Raw genomic sequence first — 19,204 nt, forward strand, 5'->3', positions numbered from 1 at the left:
TGTGTGTAGATGTAGGAGTGGGTTTTTAGAAATTCGTATTGGTGTGTCAATGGATCCAAATAGGGTACTCCATATTTTATAATGAGCGTTGAGAGGTTATACTAGTGTATGATAAGATGTATTAGATTGTCACGTGGATGATGTCATCAGTGATGTCATTTGAGATGTCATCAGTGATGTCATCAGTGAATTTACTGACCATGTCATGAATGATGTAATATGTGACATCATCAGCAGTGGATTGCTGGCGCGCGAGTTATACTTAGTATAACTAACTATTCCAGAGGAATTTCAATGGTTTTGTACAAGTGAAATGTCATGCTAACTATAACACCCCTAAAACCTATGGTTTTTTTTCAGTGCTAATTCCTAACTATAACATGTCCGAAACCTATGTTTATTTTCAGTGAATTTCTAAGGTTTCGTAAATGACAATTTTTAAATGTATTTATTGTGATTTTTTATTTTTTTCATACTGATTTTCTGAAATGTTTTAAACAGTTTATTTTTAGATATTTTATTTTTTAAATTACATTATAAATACATTATAAAATATACTTTATCAGAATGAATTACTTTAGTTTAAATACTTTGCAAATAGGCAATAGACTTTTAAGTACAGTAATTACAGTTGTTGCCATGGGCAACTCAATTTCAAACACAATGCAACATTGAGGTCAATGTGAATTTCTAGTTAAATGCAATGAATTACTTTTTGGATTACTTTTCTAACCACAGGACTAGATCCTCAATTCAGTCCTGAGACATCACCTGTAAACAGTTGAGTAAAAGCGTTTTGGGTACAGTAGTGATTTTTAAGGAATTTTTTTGTATTTTAAAAGATGACACTAAGAAACTTTTTCCCATAGAATCACCAATGTTATCCCATGGGAGGAAATTCACTTATCAGGTAAGTAGTGTTAACGTTACTTTTTCTTACGCAGTGGTGGATCCTGGTTCCAGCACGGGTGCATCTCCTGTAAATAGTCGAAAGAATGTGTTTAATGCGTTTAAGTCATACAGGCAATTTTTAAGAAATATTTTTAGTTTGTGAAAATAGACACTTAGAAACTTTTCTGGTGAAAACCACACAATGGATTCATATGGAAGGAAATAGACGTTACTGGTAAGTACGGTTAGAGTTACTTTTCAGGATCAGTGCTGGGCTCAAAGAAGCAGCACTGAGGTCACTCCTGATAACAGGTGAGTAAATCGGAATTCATAGTTCTGCTGATTTTATAGGAATTTTTTAATGTTTAAAAACTCCACACTTAGAAGAATTTCCAAGTGAAACCAGTCAATGTTCGCCTATGGAAGGAAATTCAAGTAACTGGTGAGTACAGTTAGAATTACTTTTCATGATCAGTACTGGGCTCAAAGATGCAGCACTGACGTCTCTCCTGATAACAGGAGATTTTACAGGAATATTTGTACGTTTCAAAAATCAGCACTTAGAAACTTTTCTGCTGAAAACCACACAATGGATTCCTATGGAAGGAAATACAAGTTACTGGTAAGTAACCCCAGAATTATTTTTCAAGGTCAGTGCTGGGCTAAAAGATGCTGCACTGGGTTCTCTCCTAATAACAGGCGATTAAATTGGAATTCGTAGTTCAGCTGATTTTAGAGGAATATTTGTACAATGGTGAAGAAAGGGGGCTGGGCATGAGGTGACATGTGTGCAAACACGCCCTGTGGCGCGTTTTAAGTTGCGGGATTAAGTGCCCTTGAATCCTGAGATCCCCTGGGGGCCAACTAGCCCACCAGGTACCTCTAGTATGCGCCAGGGGGCCGTGCAAACAGAGGGGCCGTGTAAACATTGAAAAGTCTGCAAAATCGCCTCCCCAACCAAAGAAATTGAAATCAAAAAGGGCACTAAATTGAGAATTCACCAGCACCTAACATGTAAGAGTACACATGTAATCTACATGGTAGAATGCCCATGTCATAAAAGATATATTGGCAGCACCATCTTTGAGGTAAAAAATGAATCTTAGAACACACACGAGCAACGACTCACAAAGATCGAACCGAACAAACGATATCGTGAAAAATATGGAAAAATACCAAGACAGCAATTGGGAAACCTTACAATACTGTGCCATTGAACAAATACCAGCATCTGAGAGAGGAGGAAATCGCATGAAGATCTTAAGACAAAAAGAATCGAAACACATCATAACTTTCAGGATTCTGGATCCCAGAGGACTGAATCAGAATGAAGAATTATATGTCCACCTGTGATTAACATTAATCTATCAGAAGGAGGAACTGGCAGTAAAGAGCGGAAACTGCAATGCCCACTAGAGGGCCAAAAATTACCGATATAGTAGGGACAATACCAATTAACCAGTGTTTGGATACAAATGGTTTTTGACTCCGAGTACAATGAAAACAGACACCACTAACAATACAATACTCACTAGAGAGACGCGACCGGGACATTACATTTCTCCCTAGAGAGACTTGATAAAGATATTTTTTTGTTTTGCTTCGAAAAATTGCACTTTCATATTGAATTGTTAGCACTAACACTGAGCACTATCATTTTGTTGAAAATGGTTATTGTTAAATTTCTCATACAGTCAATAAACTACACATACCAGCATGCATGAGTATGCAGCACAGGAAGTGACTGTGCACATGAAAAATAAAAGAAGGACCTATGAAAGGGCATAACATCCCATGATCAAGCCTTTAGATGGGTTTTGGCCAAAATAAAGCTGGTGTAATTCTTTGAAAAATGAACACGAGCGAGTGCGTTTTATTGACAATTGCAAAGTTGGATTGTGTTGAATAATTACCGACTGGACCCTGTCGGACAAAACACACCGCGCTGCTTGGCGAGGGCCGGCATCCACGAGTGTTGAAACTTGTTTGGTATATATATATATATATATATATATATATATATATATATATATATATATATATATATATATATATATATATATATATATATATATATAATAATCGCTCCAAAAGTTGTCCACCTTTAAGTAGAACACAAGCAGCAGCTTGATTTAAGTATAGGTAGGGACGGGGATCCGCTTGTAGATGCCGCTCCGTAATGGATTTGCCTGACGCGTTTCGAAGCTCCCTCTGCTTCTCTTCAGAGGCTTTAACGGAAGCGGTGTGCGCAATCGCTGACCCACTTCACCATTTTCCATATGACACACCCACCAATGGGAGGCTCAGATGAGACTGTGTATTATGGGAAGTGTAGTGCGAAGAGCACACAATCAAGTACTGTATGGACCCTGCAATTGGGACCGTCCTCGATCCTGTGTACAGCTGCTGTTTCACTTTCGTGACCCCCAAGAATTATGGGGTGGTGCATACTCCGCGGCTGGACGGCCGCGTGTTAATTGTCGCTCCAAAAGTTGTCCACCTTTAAGTAGCACACAAGCAGCAGCTTGATTTATGTATAGGTAGGGACTGGGATCCGCTTGTAGATGCCACGCCGTAATGGATTTGCCTGACGCGTTTGAAGCTCCATCTGCTTCTCTTCAGAGGCTTTAACGGAAGCGGTGTGCGCAATCGCTGACCCTCTTCACCATTTTCCATATGACACACCCACCAATGGGAGGCTCAGATGAGAATGTGTATTATGGGAAGTGTAGTGCGAAGAGCACACAATCAAGTCCTGTATGGACCCTGCAAGTGGGCCCGTCCTCGATCCTGTATACAGCTGCTGTTTCACTTTCCTGACCCCCAAGAATTACGGGGTGATGCATACTCCGCGGCTGGACAGCTGCGCGTTAATTAAAGAGTAGGATATCATCCGCATAAGCGGAACATTTTAACTGATTGTCACCAAAAGAAAACCCAGAAATGGAATCATTATTACGAATAGAGGAAAGGAAGGGTTCAAGAGCTAAAAAGAAGAGGGGAGAGGTGAAAGAGGGCAACCTTGGCGGACTCCACGCTGGAGAGGAAAATAAGATGAAACGCAGCCATTAACTAATACAGAGGCTCTGGGGGCAGAGTACAATACAGAAATAAGAGAAATCAATTTGGGACCAAAACCATGCCACTTTAATGAAGAAAATAAGAAGAACCAATCAACTCTGTCAAAAGCTTTTTCAGCATCAACAGAAATAGCCACCAAAGATGTGGAAAGGCAAGGGATTTTGTTTAAAACATTTAGAAAAAGGCAAGAATTATGAGAAGTGAGCCTGCCCTTCTGATATCCACATTGCTCCTTACCAATTAAGTGAAGAGGGTCTAGGCGTAAAGCGAGTGTTTTAGCAAATAATTTATAATCAACATTGACTAGGGAGATCGAGCGATAATTCTTACAAAAAATTGGGTATCAACACATTTTATGTATGAGGCAAATTGTAGCTTCCTGAAAAGTACCTCTGTCTTACCAGCTAGAAAAAAGGACAGGAAAAGATTTAAGAGTTTAGGGAGTAGCAGATTAGAAAAGTGCAAATAAAATTCAATGGAAAAACCATCCGGGCCAGGAGTATTTCCTTTTGTTAGGGTATTTAAGGCAGTGGATAATTCATTAAGGGACACATCTGTTTCGTGATCAGAAAGGTTAAGGTGAGAATTGGAAAGAGTTGGAAGTTTGTTTAGATATTCTTGGATAAGAGAAGAGAAAGGAGGAGATTCAGCGGTATATAGATTCTTATAAAAAAGTTTAAATTCATTGAGAATGTCTTGATCTTTATGTAAGAGAGAGACATTTGGAGAATAAATAGAAACAATTAGAGTACATTTTTTACATGTTTTGAGATAATTTGCCAGGAGCTTACCTGCTTTATTACGACCACCGTAGTAGCGAGCACTACTATGGAGGAGTATTGAGGACACATTATCTGTAGTAGTTTTGTTAAAGGCTAGTTTAGCATGAATCAATTCTGGTGAGACCAAATCCATTGAAGAGGTATAGAATTTATGTTCTAAGAGCTTAATATGTGCCAAGGCAGTCTTTCGTTGCTGAAGGAAACATTTCTTTTTTTAAAAAACAAAATCCATAATAAAGCGTCTTGCAGTAGCTTAAATAGAATCTCATATGATATGGGGGGAGGAATTGGGGTCTCTGTTAAGATCAAACAATGTATTCGCAAAAGTGCGAAAAGAAAAAGAGAGAAGAGGGTCCAGAAGACGATAATTATTAAAAGGCCAGCGGGAGGACCTGGGATGCGGAGGGAGCAAATCAAGATCTGTTACAACTGGGGCATGGTCAATGGAGGAAGATAATAGGTTTTGAGATAAAGATTGAGAAAGAAAGATATAATCTAGGCGGGATAGGGAGACATGAGGGGGAGAAAAGAAAGACAAGTCAAGAGTGTCTGGGTGGGAAATTCTCCAGGAATATACAAGGTGTGCTTGGGAGATAGTGTTTAGAAAATGGTTGTGAGTCTTGTGAGGAACGAAGCGAACTTGAGATTGTGGTCAAGAAATCAATCAATCAATCATATCATTTGTAAAGCGCACTACTTACCGGTGAGGGTCTAAAGGCGCTAGGGGTGGGGAATCCTGCTACTACTCAAAAAGCCAGGTCTTGAGGAGTCTTCTGAAGGTCAGCTGGTCTTGGGTCTGCCGTAGGTGGGTGGGGAGGGTGTTCCAGGTCTTGGCGGCAAGGTGGGAGAAAGATCTGCGTCCGGAGGTTGCTCTTTGGATGCGGGGGACTGTGGCAAGGCCAGCGAAGCGGAGCTGGTAGGTGGGGGTGTAGAAGCTGAGTCAACTGTTGAGGAACGCTGGTCCGGTGTTGTGGAGTGCCTTGTGTGCATGGGTGAGGACCATGAAGGTTATCCTCTTGTTGATGGGGAGCCAGTGCAGGTCTCTCAGGTGGGGTGTTATGTGGCTGCGGCAAGGGATGTCGAGGATCAGGCGTGCCGAGGTGTTCTGGATGCGTTGCAGCCGTCTCAGGAGTTTGGTCAATGCTCCTACGTAGAGGGCGTTTCCTTAGTCCAACCAGCTGCTGACAAGGGCCTGGGTGACTGTTCTCGTTTCGGTGGGGATCCACTTGTAGATCCTGTGGAGCATGCGGAGGGTGTTGAAGCAGGAGGAAGAGACGGAATTGACCTGCTTAGTCATGGAGAGGGTGGAGTCAAGGATGACCCCTAGGTTGCGTGCGTGGTCGGTGGGTGTTGGAGGTGTTCCCAGTGCGGTCCGCCACCAGAAGTCGTCCCAGGCCGAATGGGTGGAACCGAGGATGAGGAACTCCGTCTTGTCTGAGTTCAGCTTCAGTCGGCTGTTCCTCATCCATTCGGCGTCGGCCTTCATTCTTTCATGGAGGTTGGTTTTGGCGGTGTGGGGGTCTTGGGTGAGGGAGAGGATCAGCTGGGTGTCATCGGCATAGGAGGTGATGTTGAGGTCGTGCAGTTGGGCGAGGTAGGCGAGAGGAGCCATTTAGATGTTAAACATCGTAATGGTGAGGGATGAGCCCTGGGGTACGCCGCAGAAGTCTACAACTTGATTGCAATCACCTCCTAATATGGAGAGATCATCTCTAAATTGAATACATTTCTGCGTAATCAGAGGCCAAAAGGAACAATTAGGATGTGTAGGTCTGTAAATATTAAAAACAGTTAAAGAAACATTATTAATTAACAACTTTGCTAACAACTATCTACCTTCTATGTCAATTTCTTGTGATATAGCTTTACAATTCAATTTCTTGTGACATAAAATTATAACGCCATTTTTCTTATTGGTAGAAGGATAGAATAAGAATGAACCCACCCAGCCTCTTTGTAAGGTGCGTCTCTTGTAAGAGAATTCTCTGTCTTTTAATTGGGGTAACAAAACCTTTCACATTCCAGGAGATAACTCTGAATGTAAAACCATTAAAGATACATACAGAACAAAATATGCAATAGTAAAAAAGTGACATAAGAGACAAATTGGAAAAGAGGAAAGAAAATAGGGGATGGAGAAAGGGAAATCAAATAGGAGCAGAGAAGGATAAGAGGAGATCGTACATATCCAAGTGACCGAGGGAAGAGAAAGGAGGGAAAGAAAGAAGGATAAAAGAAAAAACAAGAAGAGAAGACAGTACATGCCAACAAGTGATAACAATTGAAAAGGTGAACGAGAATGGAAAAAGGAGAAAGATTGATGACTGTAATACGTACCTTTTGAAGGGACATAAAATGAAACTGGTGGGAGGTGGTAACACATAGAAGAAGACATAACCAGCCGAGGAGAAAGTACCACAACGGGGAACCAGATGAGACAAATAGGAAATGGAGAGAGGGATGTATCAAGAGAAAACATCTACAAAAGAATGAGAAAAGAGAAAAATTACTTAAAGGATTAAAAGAACATATTATAAAATATCTACCATCAGTAACTTGTGCAAGAAAAAATCAGCATTAAACCAAACAAGGTGAGAAAACCAGTCAGCAATAAATGAAAAAGTCACGGAATGGAGGACGGTGAGGAAGAGAGAGGACTGGAAGTTTCCAAAGAAGAAGTGGAATGTAGATGAATACATTTCTTCAGGTCAGCTGGATCATCAAAAGAGGAAGTGTTGTTTTGGTAGGGGACTTTGAACAGACATGGATGGAAAAGTCTGTAACGTGCTCCAAGTGTACGTAAGGCTGGACGAAGATCCAGGAATTCTTTCAGTGGGTTAGCTGTTACCTGAGACACATCTTGCGAGATGAAAAGTTTAGAGCCTAACCAAACAAGTTGTTTCTTGTGTTTGGCTGTTTTTAAAACTAGTAGCAAGTCTGTACATTTAAAAAATAAAAAGATCACACCCCTTGGTTTCGAAGAACCAGCCGATAAAGATAGGTGGGGCCTAACCTATGAGCACATTGAATGTTAAGCATTGTAGAAGCAGGAAAGTCCAGAAGTTTCATGAGAAAAGTATTGAAAACCTGGATGGGGTCATTACCCTCCAAACCTTCAGGAAGACCATACATGCGTAGATTATTTCATCTGTTTCTATTTTCAAGATCCTCTGCCGATTTCTTTAGTAAACAGACCTCCCTCTCTAAAGTAGATAGTTTAGTGGAGAAATTCTGTAAGTCATCAACTTGATGTTCCACAGTAGTGATGCGAGATTCCATAGCCACCCATTTAGTGTCCAACAACTGGAGATGTGAGTTAGACTCTTCAATGAATGGACGCAAGGCACAAATTTCTTCAAAGACCATGTCTAAGGAAATCGGAGAAGCAGGTTTCAGTGGAGAGGGAGGGTCTTGCTTGAAGCGTTTGGTGGCAGAAGTAGCGGTCTGCATTTTGGTTGGAGATGTAGATGGGTCGAAGACTTTGAAGACCCAGATTGTGCCATTACAAAACCACCTCTAAGTGCAAAATCAGTATGACAGGATTCCAAGACAGGGGCGTGGGCCGGGTGTCTCCTGGTAGTAATAAGTAACTTATTACTCCTACCCATGTAGTGGAGGAGTAATAGACTTCGGTGAAGCAAGGGAGAAACCACCAGGGCACAACCACAGCAACTTAGAGATACTGCTGTGTGATCAAATATTTAGAGCGCAGCAGACATAGAGAAAGCCTAGTTATGCCTGAGAGGACAGGTACTTCTTGTTTATAACCAAAGTCAAAACAAAGGGATTAATTAGAGGTAAAAGAAGAAGTACATCACAAATGAGGAAAAGTCCAAAAATTGCTCTGTAACACAGCACACATAAAATACTAAGGTCACTTCTGGTCACATAGAAGAATAATTATGTCCAAGATAGCAGGTTTTGCACCATGCTGTAGTAAGAGTCAATTTGGAAAAATAGTACCTGAGGTAAGTGAAAACTCCGTCATGAAGGAAAACAAAATGGCGGCTGTAACAGGGTTACAGTGAAATTAGCATTTTCCAGGAGAAAGAGGTGCAGAAAATACCAAAAAAGGAAGGGAACCGTTCAGGGGCTCATCCGATTCATAAGGCTCTCCATTTCACTTAATTAAAGTAGCTGGAGCCGCGGAAATCAGCGTGGCGTTCCACGCCACTAGACGGAGTTCCCAGGTCAGGCGGCCTACTTGCTGGGCTCCACGCGTTCTCCGCATTTGAAAGATTTTAATGAGTTGTTGGCATTGTTCTTGGCACGCCCCTCCATTCAGGTGCTCCATGGATGGCTAACGCTATTGGAAGGATTGTATGGACATACACCACAGAGCCCCCCAAGCTGTTATGGTTGTTTACAGCCGGCTACCTGCGGCCAGAGCGTCGGAAGGCACTCAGGACTGCAGGTGATGAGTGTTGGGGTAATTGCAGCAATTGGGAGGAGGACAAGCAGCATTCAGCTGAATGGACAGGATTACCAGCACCACTGAAGGTATTTTCACAGACTTTGGCAGTCCAATTTAAGAACGCAAGGATTTGTGAAACTGTTTAAAAGTTGTGACCGGGTTTGAAAAATGGGAGTATTAAAGGTCATGCTTTACCTGAATTCCATTTGGAACATTCGTTGAGAAATTGGTATTCGCAAGTCCGGTAGCATGGGCTACAAATAGCTACAGCCTAAGAGTTTTTCATGTATACTCCAAGATAATTGAGGGAAGTTCAACCCTGAGCAACATCAATAATGAGCCACTCGGAGACTAAAAGCGTTTATGCTTTTTTCTTCTTTTTTTCATGCATACCCATGCATCCCCAAAAGTGACTTGAAACTCACGAAATTAAAAGAACAAAGGCAGTAAACTATAAAAAGTGTTAATAAAAAAATGTGTGTTCGTGTTGATTTAGAGCAGCACCTGGTGGGGAAAAATAATTCTTCCCTATTTCTGCATTTGCAAAGTGTAATGTCTGTTAAATGAGCAGAAACAACATTTTAAAATGTATATAAATTCTATTCGCCTTCCGTTCAGTTGGATTTTAATTAGACATTTGGGCACATGCACTTACATTGCTGAGCTGAACAAGCACAGATGGCGACCAGAGTTTTGAAATCTCTGCATTATGTATGTGTGCTGCCAGGTGTTTTGCATTGTTGAGGTTTCACTATGAGAACCCAACATTTGTCGCAGGTATTTAACTGGTGGTCTTCAGGTTACAAACATCAAAAAAGTGCAACCATTAGCAGTATTGCACTCACTATTTGCAGTAGCTGTGGTATTTAATTTCAGTAGGGTCAGTATGGAGAGCATTTGCGTGCTGACACAACCATAATAACTTTAAGAAAAAGTGCAGTTGCAGTTTTCTTTTTATGTCCATGCACCATGCAGTCTGTGATACATTATTTAAGTGAGTTCAATATGGCACCCAAACTATTTGAACAAGGCGGGTGCCTCGGCCGCAATGCATCATTTTGGCTGAAGTTTTAGAATAAAATCAGTAGTTGATGAAACGGGTATCCTGTGCTGTGCCATTACTTGTTTCATTCATGGACAGGTCGTAGTTGGAATATATATATATATGTCCAACAAAACGCCCAAAGCTTCAAGGACGCACTCACACCCAATGTTAACCAGCCAGTTTATTAACAAAAGGAAAACAGCACCGCAATCCAGTAATTTTTCACCCAACGGGTTTCGAGGCTCCTGCCTCTTAGTCATGGGCAGCTGTCAGTATGAATGTTCGACGGAGAGCTCTTAATTAACTGCATGTAGTCCCCCCTTGGGTCACGTTCAGTGCATGATTTACCTTTTCTGCATGCTGGGACTTGTAGTCCATAGAGCAAAGCATACCCTCCATTGGGTTCCGTTTACATGTTCACATTATTTCAAATGATTTCAGCAAGTTATTCTACCTTAGTAGCTCCCAGAAAACAGCGCTGATTTATAATTTCCACATTTGATGTGCTACACATTTGGTATGAATAGAAGCATAATTGGTTCTGTCGGGTAGGAACTATCTTAGTAGAAAATGCTCAAACATGTAGCGATAAGGATCTAGAGCAACCTCTACAACAACACTTTGGGGCACCAAATACCTCAAGAAAAGATTACTAAGGAAAAAGAACTCTGTAGTTTTACTTTTATCAGAATTACTTCATTCAATGATATACACAGTAAACAAAAAGCAAATGCTGTCAACATGAAATATTTACATGGGTGAACGGTGATAATGGTGACAATAGTGCTTTAGTGCTCAACGGGTGAACAATATATTCAGTGTGGTCATAGATGGCTATGTACAAGTTGGAAGACCAGAGACCAATTTCCTCCATTGATTCCTGTCCTATGTTCTGTGGCTTCCTGGTAGTTCTGAGCCTAAAGATGAGCGTCGACGTTTCAACCCTGGTAGTGCTCCAGTCGGTGGTCACGGCGGGTCTTCCTCATGACAAGAGGTGGGGATGGGGGACGTATTGACAGCCTTAAAAGCAATTAGACGCGTGTTTTGAGAGAGGTTGCCGGTGTGCTCTTGTAAGATGCACTACATGCGTCAGGGCGTCATTACTCACCTTAGGGCGGCGGGGTCAATCGTGGCCGGGTAGGTGTGGACTGGCAGATTAATCAGGTCAAGTCACAGCTAAAAAAGAATTAAAAGTCTGAGTTGGTAGGGAATCAGTGTAAGCCAAACAGCAACTGAGAGGAGAGGCTGTATCACCCCATGTGATTAGGAGGCTGGAGACTAACCTGGTTGTTAGTGAGCGGTCTGCAGTGTGGCTTTACGTGCACTAGACCGTAATGCGGAGGCTGCCAGAGTTAAAAAAGGTTTTTTAAAAGAGGCTGCGGTGTAAATACACATGCTTGGTGAATAACGTAAGTGGTAATCCAAAAGTCCATAATAGCGGGATTTATGCCCTGAAGTCGTTAAGATCAGAGCGATGCCAGTGTGACTACGAGAGGCCATCTAGGGCCTGGAAGGTCAATTAGCGTAAATATGGTGGTTATAAACCATCGCAGTCGCTGTGTAAGAGGGCCCGTTAGGGGCGTGATAGAAAAGACAGTGCTAAGGCTGAAGTGTGATTTAAACGTGCAGAACATAATCATGGTGGGCTTGTGAGTGTCTCTACTGGCGTGGTTACTGGCAGAATATATGTACTAAGAGCATTCAGTTCGAGTAAGACATGCGTGGAGGCCAACGTGCGTTTTAACGCGCAGAACATAATCAGTGTTGGGTTTGCGAATGAGAGCGGTCTAAGTCACTAAATGGCAGGGTTATTGAAAAAAAACCCGTGCACTTGGAGGACTTGGTTATATTAAAACAAGCGTGGGGGGGTTCTCAAAAGACTACGAAAAATTAAAAGGTCGAGAGAGGGCTATCGGGGGCTCACCTGTGTCAATGAAAAGTCAAAGGCGCAGAAATATGGGCCGTAGTACCCTCCTGCATCTGGTGTAAGTCAGATCACGGGCTGCGTACTGCCCGTCATTATATCTGTAAAATATGACTAGTCATTCAGTCGCGTGTACACTGCTGACGCCATTGACATTGCTAGGCATCGGCGCTCGCCTGGCTCATCATCATGTATCAGGCCTGGGGCATGGGGGGAAAAGATTAACCCATCAAGAGCAGTGGTTCTTCTTAAGATTGGAGAACAGTGAATCCCCAACAAGTGCGTGCTAATGGGGTGTGCGCGACTGGCCATGTGTAGTGATATACACAGGGGCATCCTATCTATGAGGAGGTTCCAAAGTATTCTATGTGAATGTGGTATCTGTTCAGTGTCTCTATGTTCTGGTTACATAGACATGTCTAGCAGAAAAAACAGTGGACGTACAGTCATACATATTTGAAGTATAAAAATTAACCACATTCCAGTATTACATAAAATTGGTGTGTTACAAATGTACTAGTGTTCTGGAAAGTGTAGCCACACTCGATACTGAATATCAACATGTAATATGACTAAATACGCAGAGATTTCTATGTCAATATACGTGCAGTCATACGTATCTCAATTTGGAAAAAATAAACAGATTCTGAATTTCAACATGTAATATGACTCCGTATGCAGGGATTACTATGTCAGTATAAGTGCAGTTGTGCGTATTGCAAGTGGGAAAAATAAACACATTAAGGTTTCTATACAACCAGTATGTTACATATGTTTTGTGTGTGCCAGAAGAACTGGAGATACATGATTGCCAATTTCAACATGAAATATGGATGCACATGCCAAGGAAAACATTTGCCTTGGAGCCTTATTCCAGTGTCCTACACATAAGATGTTCAGGAAATGCTATATTCTAGATTGTGACACATGTTAAGCGTGCACGTGTCGCGGGATACATTGGAACATTATGCATTCCTTCAAGAGTGTGTGAAGAGAGTCCTGCATGGTAATAGTTCTGAATATACTAGATGGCAGTTGTAGCAGCACTACATTGGGCAGTGTGGTGTGGAACTGACTCAGGTCTGCCAGTCTGTATGTAAATGACAAGACTCGGTGTTGGAGTGGATATCAGTGTACTATAATGTTCTATAGTAATCCGATCTGTTTTGCTCTCTCCTCCTGTTCGTTGAGCCCATTCACTACTGCCTTGAGTACACTTATCCACTTGCATTCCTTCAGGCTAAGGGCCACGTGGATGGATCCGCCTCTTGGGTTTATGTTGATCTTCTCCACCACTCTCCATCTGATGCTTTCTGGTGGATGGTTCATGTTGAGGAAATGCTCCACCAGGGGCGCGCCTTGCACCTTGCATCTGATGCGACTCATGTGCTGCAAGATCCTAGACTGAACTTTTTTGGGTTGTCTGTCCAATGTAGGGTGTATTGTATGGGTAGAAGATGATGTAAACGACATTGTAATTCGTGAAGGCAGTTAGTTTGTAGGATTTATTGTTGTGCATCAATGTTGGGTCTTCCATGCATGAGGGACAGGCTTTGCATGAGCCGCATTTTAAATGTCCCAGTAAGGGTGGGAAACCCAGTTGGCTCCGCAGGTCGGGTTGTTTGGGTTGTTCCAGATAGGCCTTCACTACATTGTCCTTCAGATTCTTGCCTCTTTTGAAGGCAAACATGGGATTGTGTTCAGTGTAGAGTTCAGGGGCCACAAGGTTCCAATATTTCTTGATAATCTTTTTGATGTCATTGCTCTTTGAGTGGAATGTCGTCACGCTCGCGATGCTGTCCATATCAACTTTCTTGGCCTTGGGTTGTGGCAGCTGTTCTCTCGGGCAGTACCAGGCTCTATTTCTGGTGCGCTTCAGTAGTCCTGTGGGGTAACCTCGTTCACGTAGCCGTTTCATTAGGACATCCGTCTCTCTGAAGAAGTCTTCTATCCGTGTGCAGTTCCTCCTCAATTTCAAGTATCGCCTGTAGGGCAAGTTGTCATGTAGGTTGCGTGGATGGGGGATTTGTATTTTAACAATGTGTTCCTTTCAGTTGGTTTCGTGAATAGGTCACAGTATAGGAGGCCATTGTCCACTTTGAAATTAATGTCAAGAAAGACGATGGTCTTTCTATTATAGTTCATGGTAAAATGGATGTCTCTGCTTCTTCCATTCAACCATATATGGAAATCTTTAAATTGGTCTTCCGTGCACGACAAGATCATGACCACATCATCTATGTATCTTCTCCAGACTGCTATGCAGTCGATGAACGGATTGTTGTGGGAGTACAGGTGTTCCTCTTCGCAATCATCCATGTAGATGTTCGCCAAGCTGGGTGCGTATGTAGCACCCATTGCTACTCCTTTGCACTGGAAGTAGAATTGTTTTCTGAAAACAAAGTGGTTCCTCTTCATGGCGATATCCAGTAGGTCAATTATAAGGTCTGTGGGTTTCCAATGGGGCGCTGTGCGTTTGTCCAGTACTGATCGTACCACATCTATCGCCTTGTTCTGGGGTATGGATGTGTAGAGTGATGAGACATCCAATGTGACCAGGAATTGTGAGTGAATGTCAAAAGGCTAATCTTCTAACAGTTGGATGATATGCATCGTGTCACGGACATAGGACTTGGACTCGGGAATACAAGGTTGTAAAAAGTGGTCAATGAATTGATTGATCGGTTCCAGTATAGACCAGCATCCCGAAACAATAGGTCTTTCGGGTGGTTTCTCCATGCCTTTATGAACCTTGGGAAGAGTGTAAATAGTAGGTATTCTAAGTTCCTTCCTGTTCAGGAATTCTTTTTCAGGTGCACTCAGGAAGCCTCTACATAGGCCTTCTTCCGTCAGAGTTTCAATGAGTGTTTTTATCTCCATTGTAGGGTCTCTGGGCGTGGGTAGGTAGCTTGAGCGTGCATTGAGTTGTTTTTCAATCTCTGCTATGTAATCAGCTGTGTTCTGCACTACCACTGCCCCCCCTTGTCTGTCGCCTTGATGACAATAGAGTTGGTCTCTCGTAGGTCAGTCAATGCCAGCCTCTCTTCCTTAGTGATGTTGTATTTAATGTAGCGTCTTTCATCCAGGGAGTTCAACACTTCTGGCATCCCTATTTGTTCAAATGCTAATATGTGTTGGCTCATCTGGTATGCACCTGGAGTAAAATGGATTGTGGCTTGAAGGGTGTTGGCGTGAGTGTCGGTTTATAGGTGTTCCTGCCGAAGTAATATTTAAATCTTACTTTGTGGGAGAATTTCTGCAGTTCCAGTTTAGTGGTAAAGGAGTCCGGTCTACTCGTGGGCACGAAAGAAAACCCTTTACTGAGTACATCTCTTTCTGCAGTGGTCATCATGTGGTCCGAAAGGTTTATGATGGGATCCGGTGTCTCATTGTGTGGTGTGGGTCCGGCCAATGTTATAACTCCAGGGGAGTTCTCTGTGTTTTCCACGGCGGGTGTCGTCTCTGTGACTTCAAGTTCTGTCATGGGCCCATCCGTTTCCGGTGGTCTCCGTAGAGTAACTTCTACCATCTGTAGGTTTGCCTTCGAGTGGAAATCTCCCCGTGCGCTTCTGCTGGGAAGAACCTCACTCTTTGGTTGCCTCTCTGCGATCCTCTCCCTCTGTTCCATCCTCACGGGCAGTCCCAGCCTTGATCCTGGCCCCCGCTCCGGTTGGATGGATGGTAGCCTGATTCTAAAAAATGCTGTTGTGGGCCTTGGTTGCCTGGGACTTTTAGACCATAGAGCAAAGCATACCCTCCAGTGGGTTCCATTTACTTGTTCATATTATTTCAAATATTTTCAGCAAGTTATTTTACCTTAGTAGGTCCCGGAAAACAGCACTGATTCATAGTTTCCACGTTTGATGTGCTGCACATTTGTTATTGCTCAGTTCCAACCAGCAGTCTCTTCGAATTTTTAGATGGTGCAGCCCTTAATGGCAAGGCAGCTGTGTAATTTTATGTCCAACAAAACGCCCAAAGCTTCAAGGATGCACTCATACCAAATGTTAACCAGACGGTTTATTAACAAAAGGAAAACAGCAACGCAATCCAGTCATTTTTCGCCCAACGCGTTTCGAGGAAAACATAAAATGCATATGCTGTAGCATACCGTATGTATCTGCAAATGAACACAACATTCATATGATGGTGCTTCTCCATTTAATCCAGAACACCAAATGAAACTATTGCTGAATTTTTTAAGCGAAGTATGTATTCATGATATCTTTCTTCCACTTTCTACACTTAGCACACCTAAGGGTGTTAGCTCTCAACACCACACAACTCCTTGGCCTCTTACATTGCTAATATCGATGTGTCTGTCTGAGTCAGTTTTACTTCTCTTGGACCCCAAGCTGAGTACCACACTGAGTTCGATTTTAAATAAACATTAAAAGAAAGTTGCCTTTCTCTGCTTGTGCCTTTAAGAGGCAAATTAGAAGTAGCCCCCTACAGCTGGTCAGCCGGTACTTAGCCTGAATGAGGTGTGAACTTCCTCCCAAGAGCTGCACAATTTATTTATTTATTTGTGTATTTATAGAGCGCAGACCTGTCACCCAGAGGGCATCCTGGCGCTTTGAACTTCTGGACGGATACACTTCTCACTGCTCACCGCTTTTCGGAAAGAGGTGCGTTTTAAGCGCTTTCCTAAACGGCAGGAAGTCCTTGTGGCTTCTCAAGGAGCCAGGCAGGGAGTTCCAGAGTTTGGCCGCCGCAACACTAAATGAGCGGCCACCCATCCTAACTCTCTGGAACCTCGGGACGACCAGCAATTGTGCCGTAGAGGAGCGAAGGGGGCGCGAGGCAGAGTACCAGGTAAACATTTTCCGCAATGGTATAGGGCCCAGTTGGTGTACTGCCTTAAACACTAGGCACGCGGCTTTGTACTGCACTCGCAGGTGAACCGGGAGCCAGTGTAAGTCTCTGAGAGCAAGAGTGGAGGAGCAGGACCTTGGGCGCAAAAGAGCCAACTTGGCGGGCATGTTCTGCACTCGTTGTAACTTCCCCAGCAGATTTTTAGGGGCCTCCAGAAGTAGCGCATTGCAGTAGTTAAAGCGACTTAAAATTATACTGCGAACTACTTCCGGCCTGGCCTGGGCGGGGAGAAGAGGCAGAACTTTACGCAACATGCGTAACAGCATCATGCACGTGGAAATGGTTTTATTGACGTGCAAGTCAAGCTGTAGATTTGGGCCGAAGATCACTCCCAAGTTGCGCGCTGATTCCGACGCCGCAACTGGCTCGGGAAAGGTGGAAGGCCAAAAGTTCTCTGGAAGAACTCGCGGAATCCGGTCCGTAGAGCAATAGAGCACCTCCGTCTTTGAGCTGTTAAATTGGAGGAAGTTAGCCCGTAACCAGTCCGCTGTGGCTGCCATACAGCGATGAAATGCCTCCAGCGGGACCGCATTATTTCCTTCCAGAGAAAAGACCAGTTGGGTGTCGTCGGCATAGTTGAAAGCCGCGACACCAAAAGATTTAATAAGCTGGACCAGGGGGCGAAGATACAAGTTGAAAAGTATCGGGCTGATGGCCGAGCCCTGAGGAACCCCCTGTCCAACTTTCCTGGGCTCAGAGCTGAATGGCGGAAGCGAGACCAACTGTTGCCGATTACTCAGATAAGATATCGGCCAGTCTCTTGCCCTCTCTGTGACACCACACTCCTCTAGTCTCCTGATAAGGGTCTGATGGCAAACAGTGTCGAACGCGGCCGACATGTCGAGCAGCACTAGAAAGGCTTCTCGACCACTGTCGACACGCGACCGAAGATTGTCCAGTACTGTTACAAGGGCAGCCTCCGTCCCGTGCCCGGGTCGGAAACCAAACTGTGCCTCGTCAAACCAACCGATGTTCTCCAGGAAAACTGAGAGCGAGTGGGTCACCCATTTTTCCATGATCTTGATAGGAAATGGGAGCAAAGAGATTGGCCTGTAGTTAGAAAGGCAAACAGGGTCCAGCGTTGGCTTCTTGAGCAGCGGAGCCACTACTGCTAGCTTCCAGCACTCAGGGACTGAAGCCAACTCCAAAGACTGGAGGCAGATGGAATGCAGGGGCTGAAAGAGTTCTGCATGAAAGGCCTTCCAGAATGTGGGAGGTAGTGGGCCGAGCGGCGAGCCCGAGGCTACCGTGTGTGCCAGGCTGCAGAAATCCTCAAAGGAGGGGACTGGAAACAGTCTTAGTTGGGGTCGACTGGAGAAGGACTCCGGGGCTCCCAGATGGAGATCTGGGTCACTCGGCTGGGGTCGACTGGGTGGACCATCCGGAGCTCCCAGACTAGGGCCAAACCCGCCCATCTGGGGTCGACTGGGCGGGCCAGCCGGAGCTCCCAAGCCAAGGATACCCTGTGTGAGAGCTGCGACCGTCGGCTGGGGTCGACTGGGTGACCCGTTCGGAGCTCCCGAGCCCGGGCAAAGCCCTGCTGGCCGGGGTCGACTGAGCGGGCTAGCCGGAGCTCCCAAACCGAGAGCAGCGGGCAGAGGGTTTTTTAAGCCCTCTAAGATCTTTAAGGTCTTCTCCTCAAAAGCACCCGCCAGGGAATCGCACAGGGCTTGCGACACCACGACCGTGTTGGCTACACACGCAGGGTGAGACAAGTCCCGGACAATTTTGAACAATAGGTCAGTTTGATTGACAGGTTGACTAGTTTATCCAACAATTCTCACTTTTAGCACTAATGTAAGTGGTCATAAGAAAGTGTTGAAATGATTGAAAGTGAACTGTTCCACCTCTTCAAAACAGTTTAAATTTTTTGGGAGAGATTTAGAAAACTGTCATGAGTACAGCACAGCAGCCAAAGTTACTGTGCTGTGTTGGGTGAAGGTGAAAGAGCAGGACAGCACTATGGCGGAGATTTACTAACATTTTGTGCTGGGTTAGTGCCACAAAAGTGACTCTAATCCAGGCAAAAATGTTGTTTTGCTATTTACTTTGCAGCACAAAACTTGTTTCGCACTGGAAAGCACCCTCTAAGTAGCGCAAAGCACTGCCTTGCATTACTTTGCCCCGAGGGAGCATTCCATGGGTGGCACATGGGCGTTTCCATGAAACCACTTATGCCTTTTGACGAAAAT

Source organism: Lissotriton helveticus, chromosome 1_1 (assembly GCF_964261635.1).
Source record: "Lissotriton helveticus chromosome 1_1, aLisHel1.1, whole genome shotgun sequence".
NCBI lineage: Eukaryota > Metazoa > Chordata > Amphibia > Caudata > Salamandridae > Lissotriton > Lissotriton helveticus.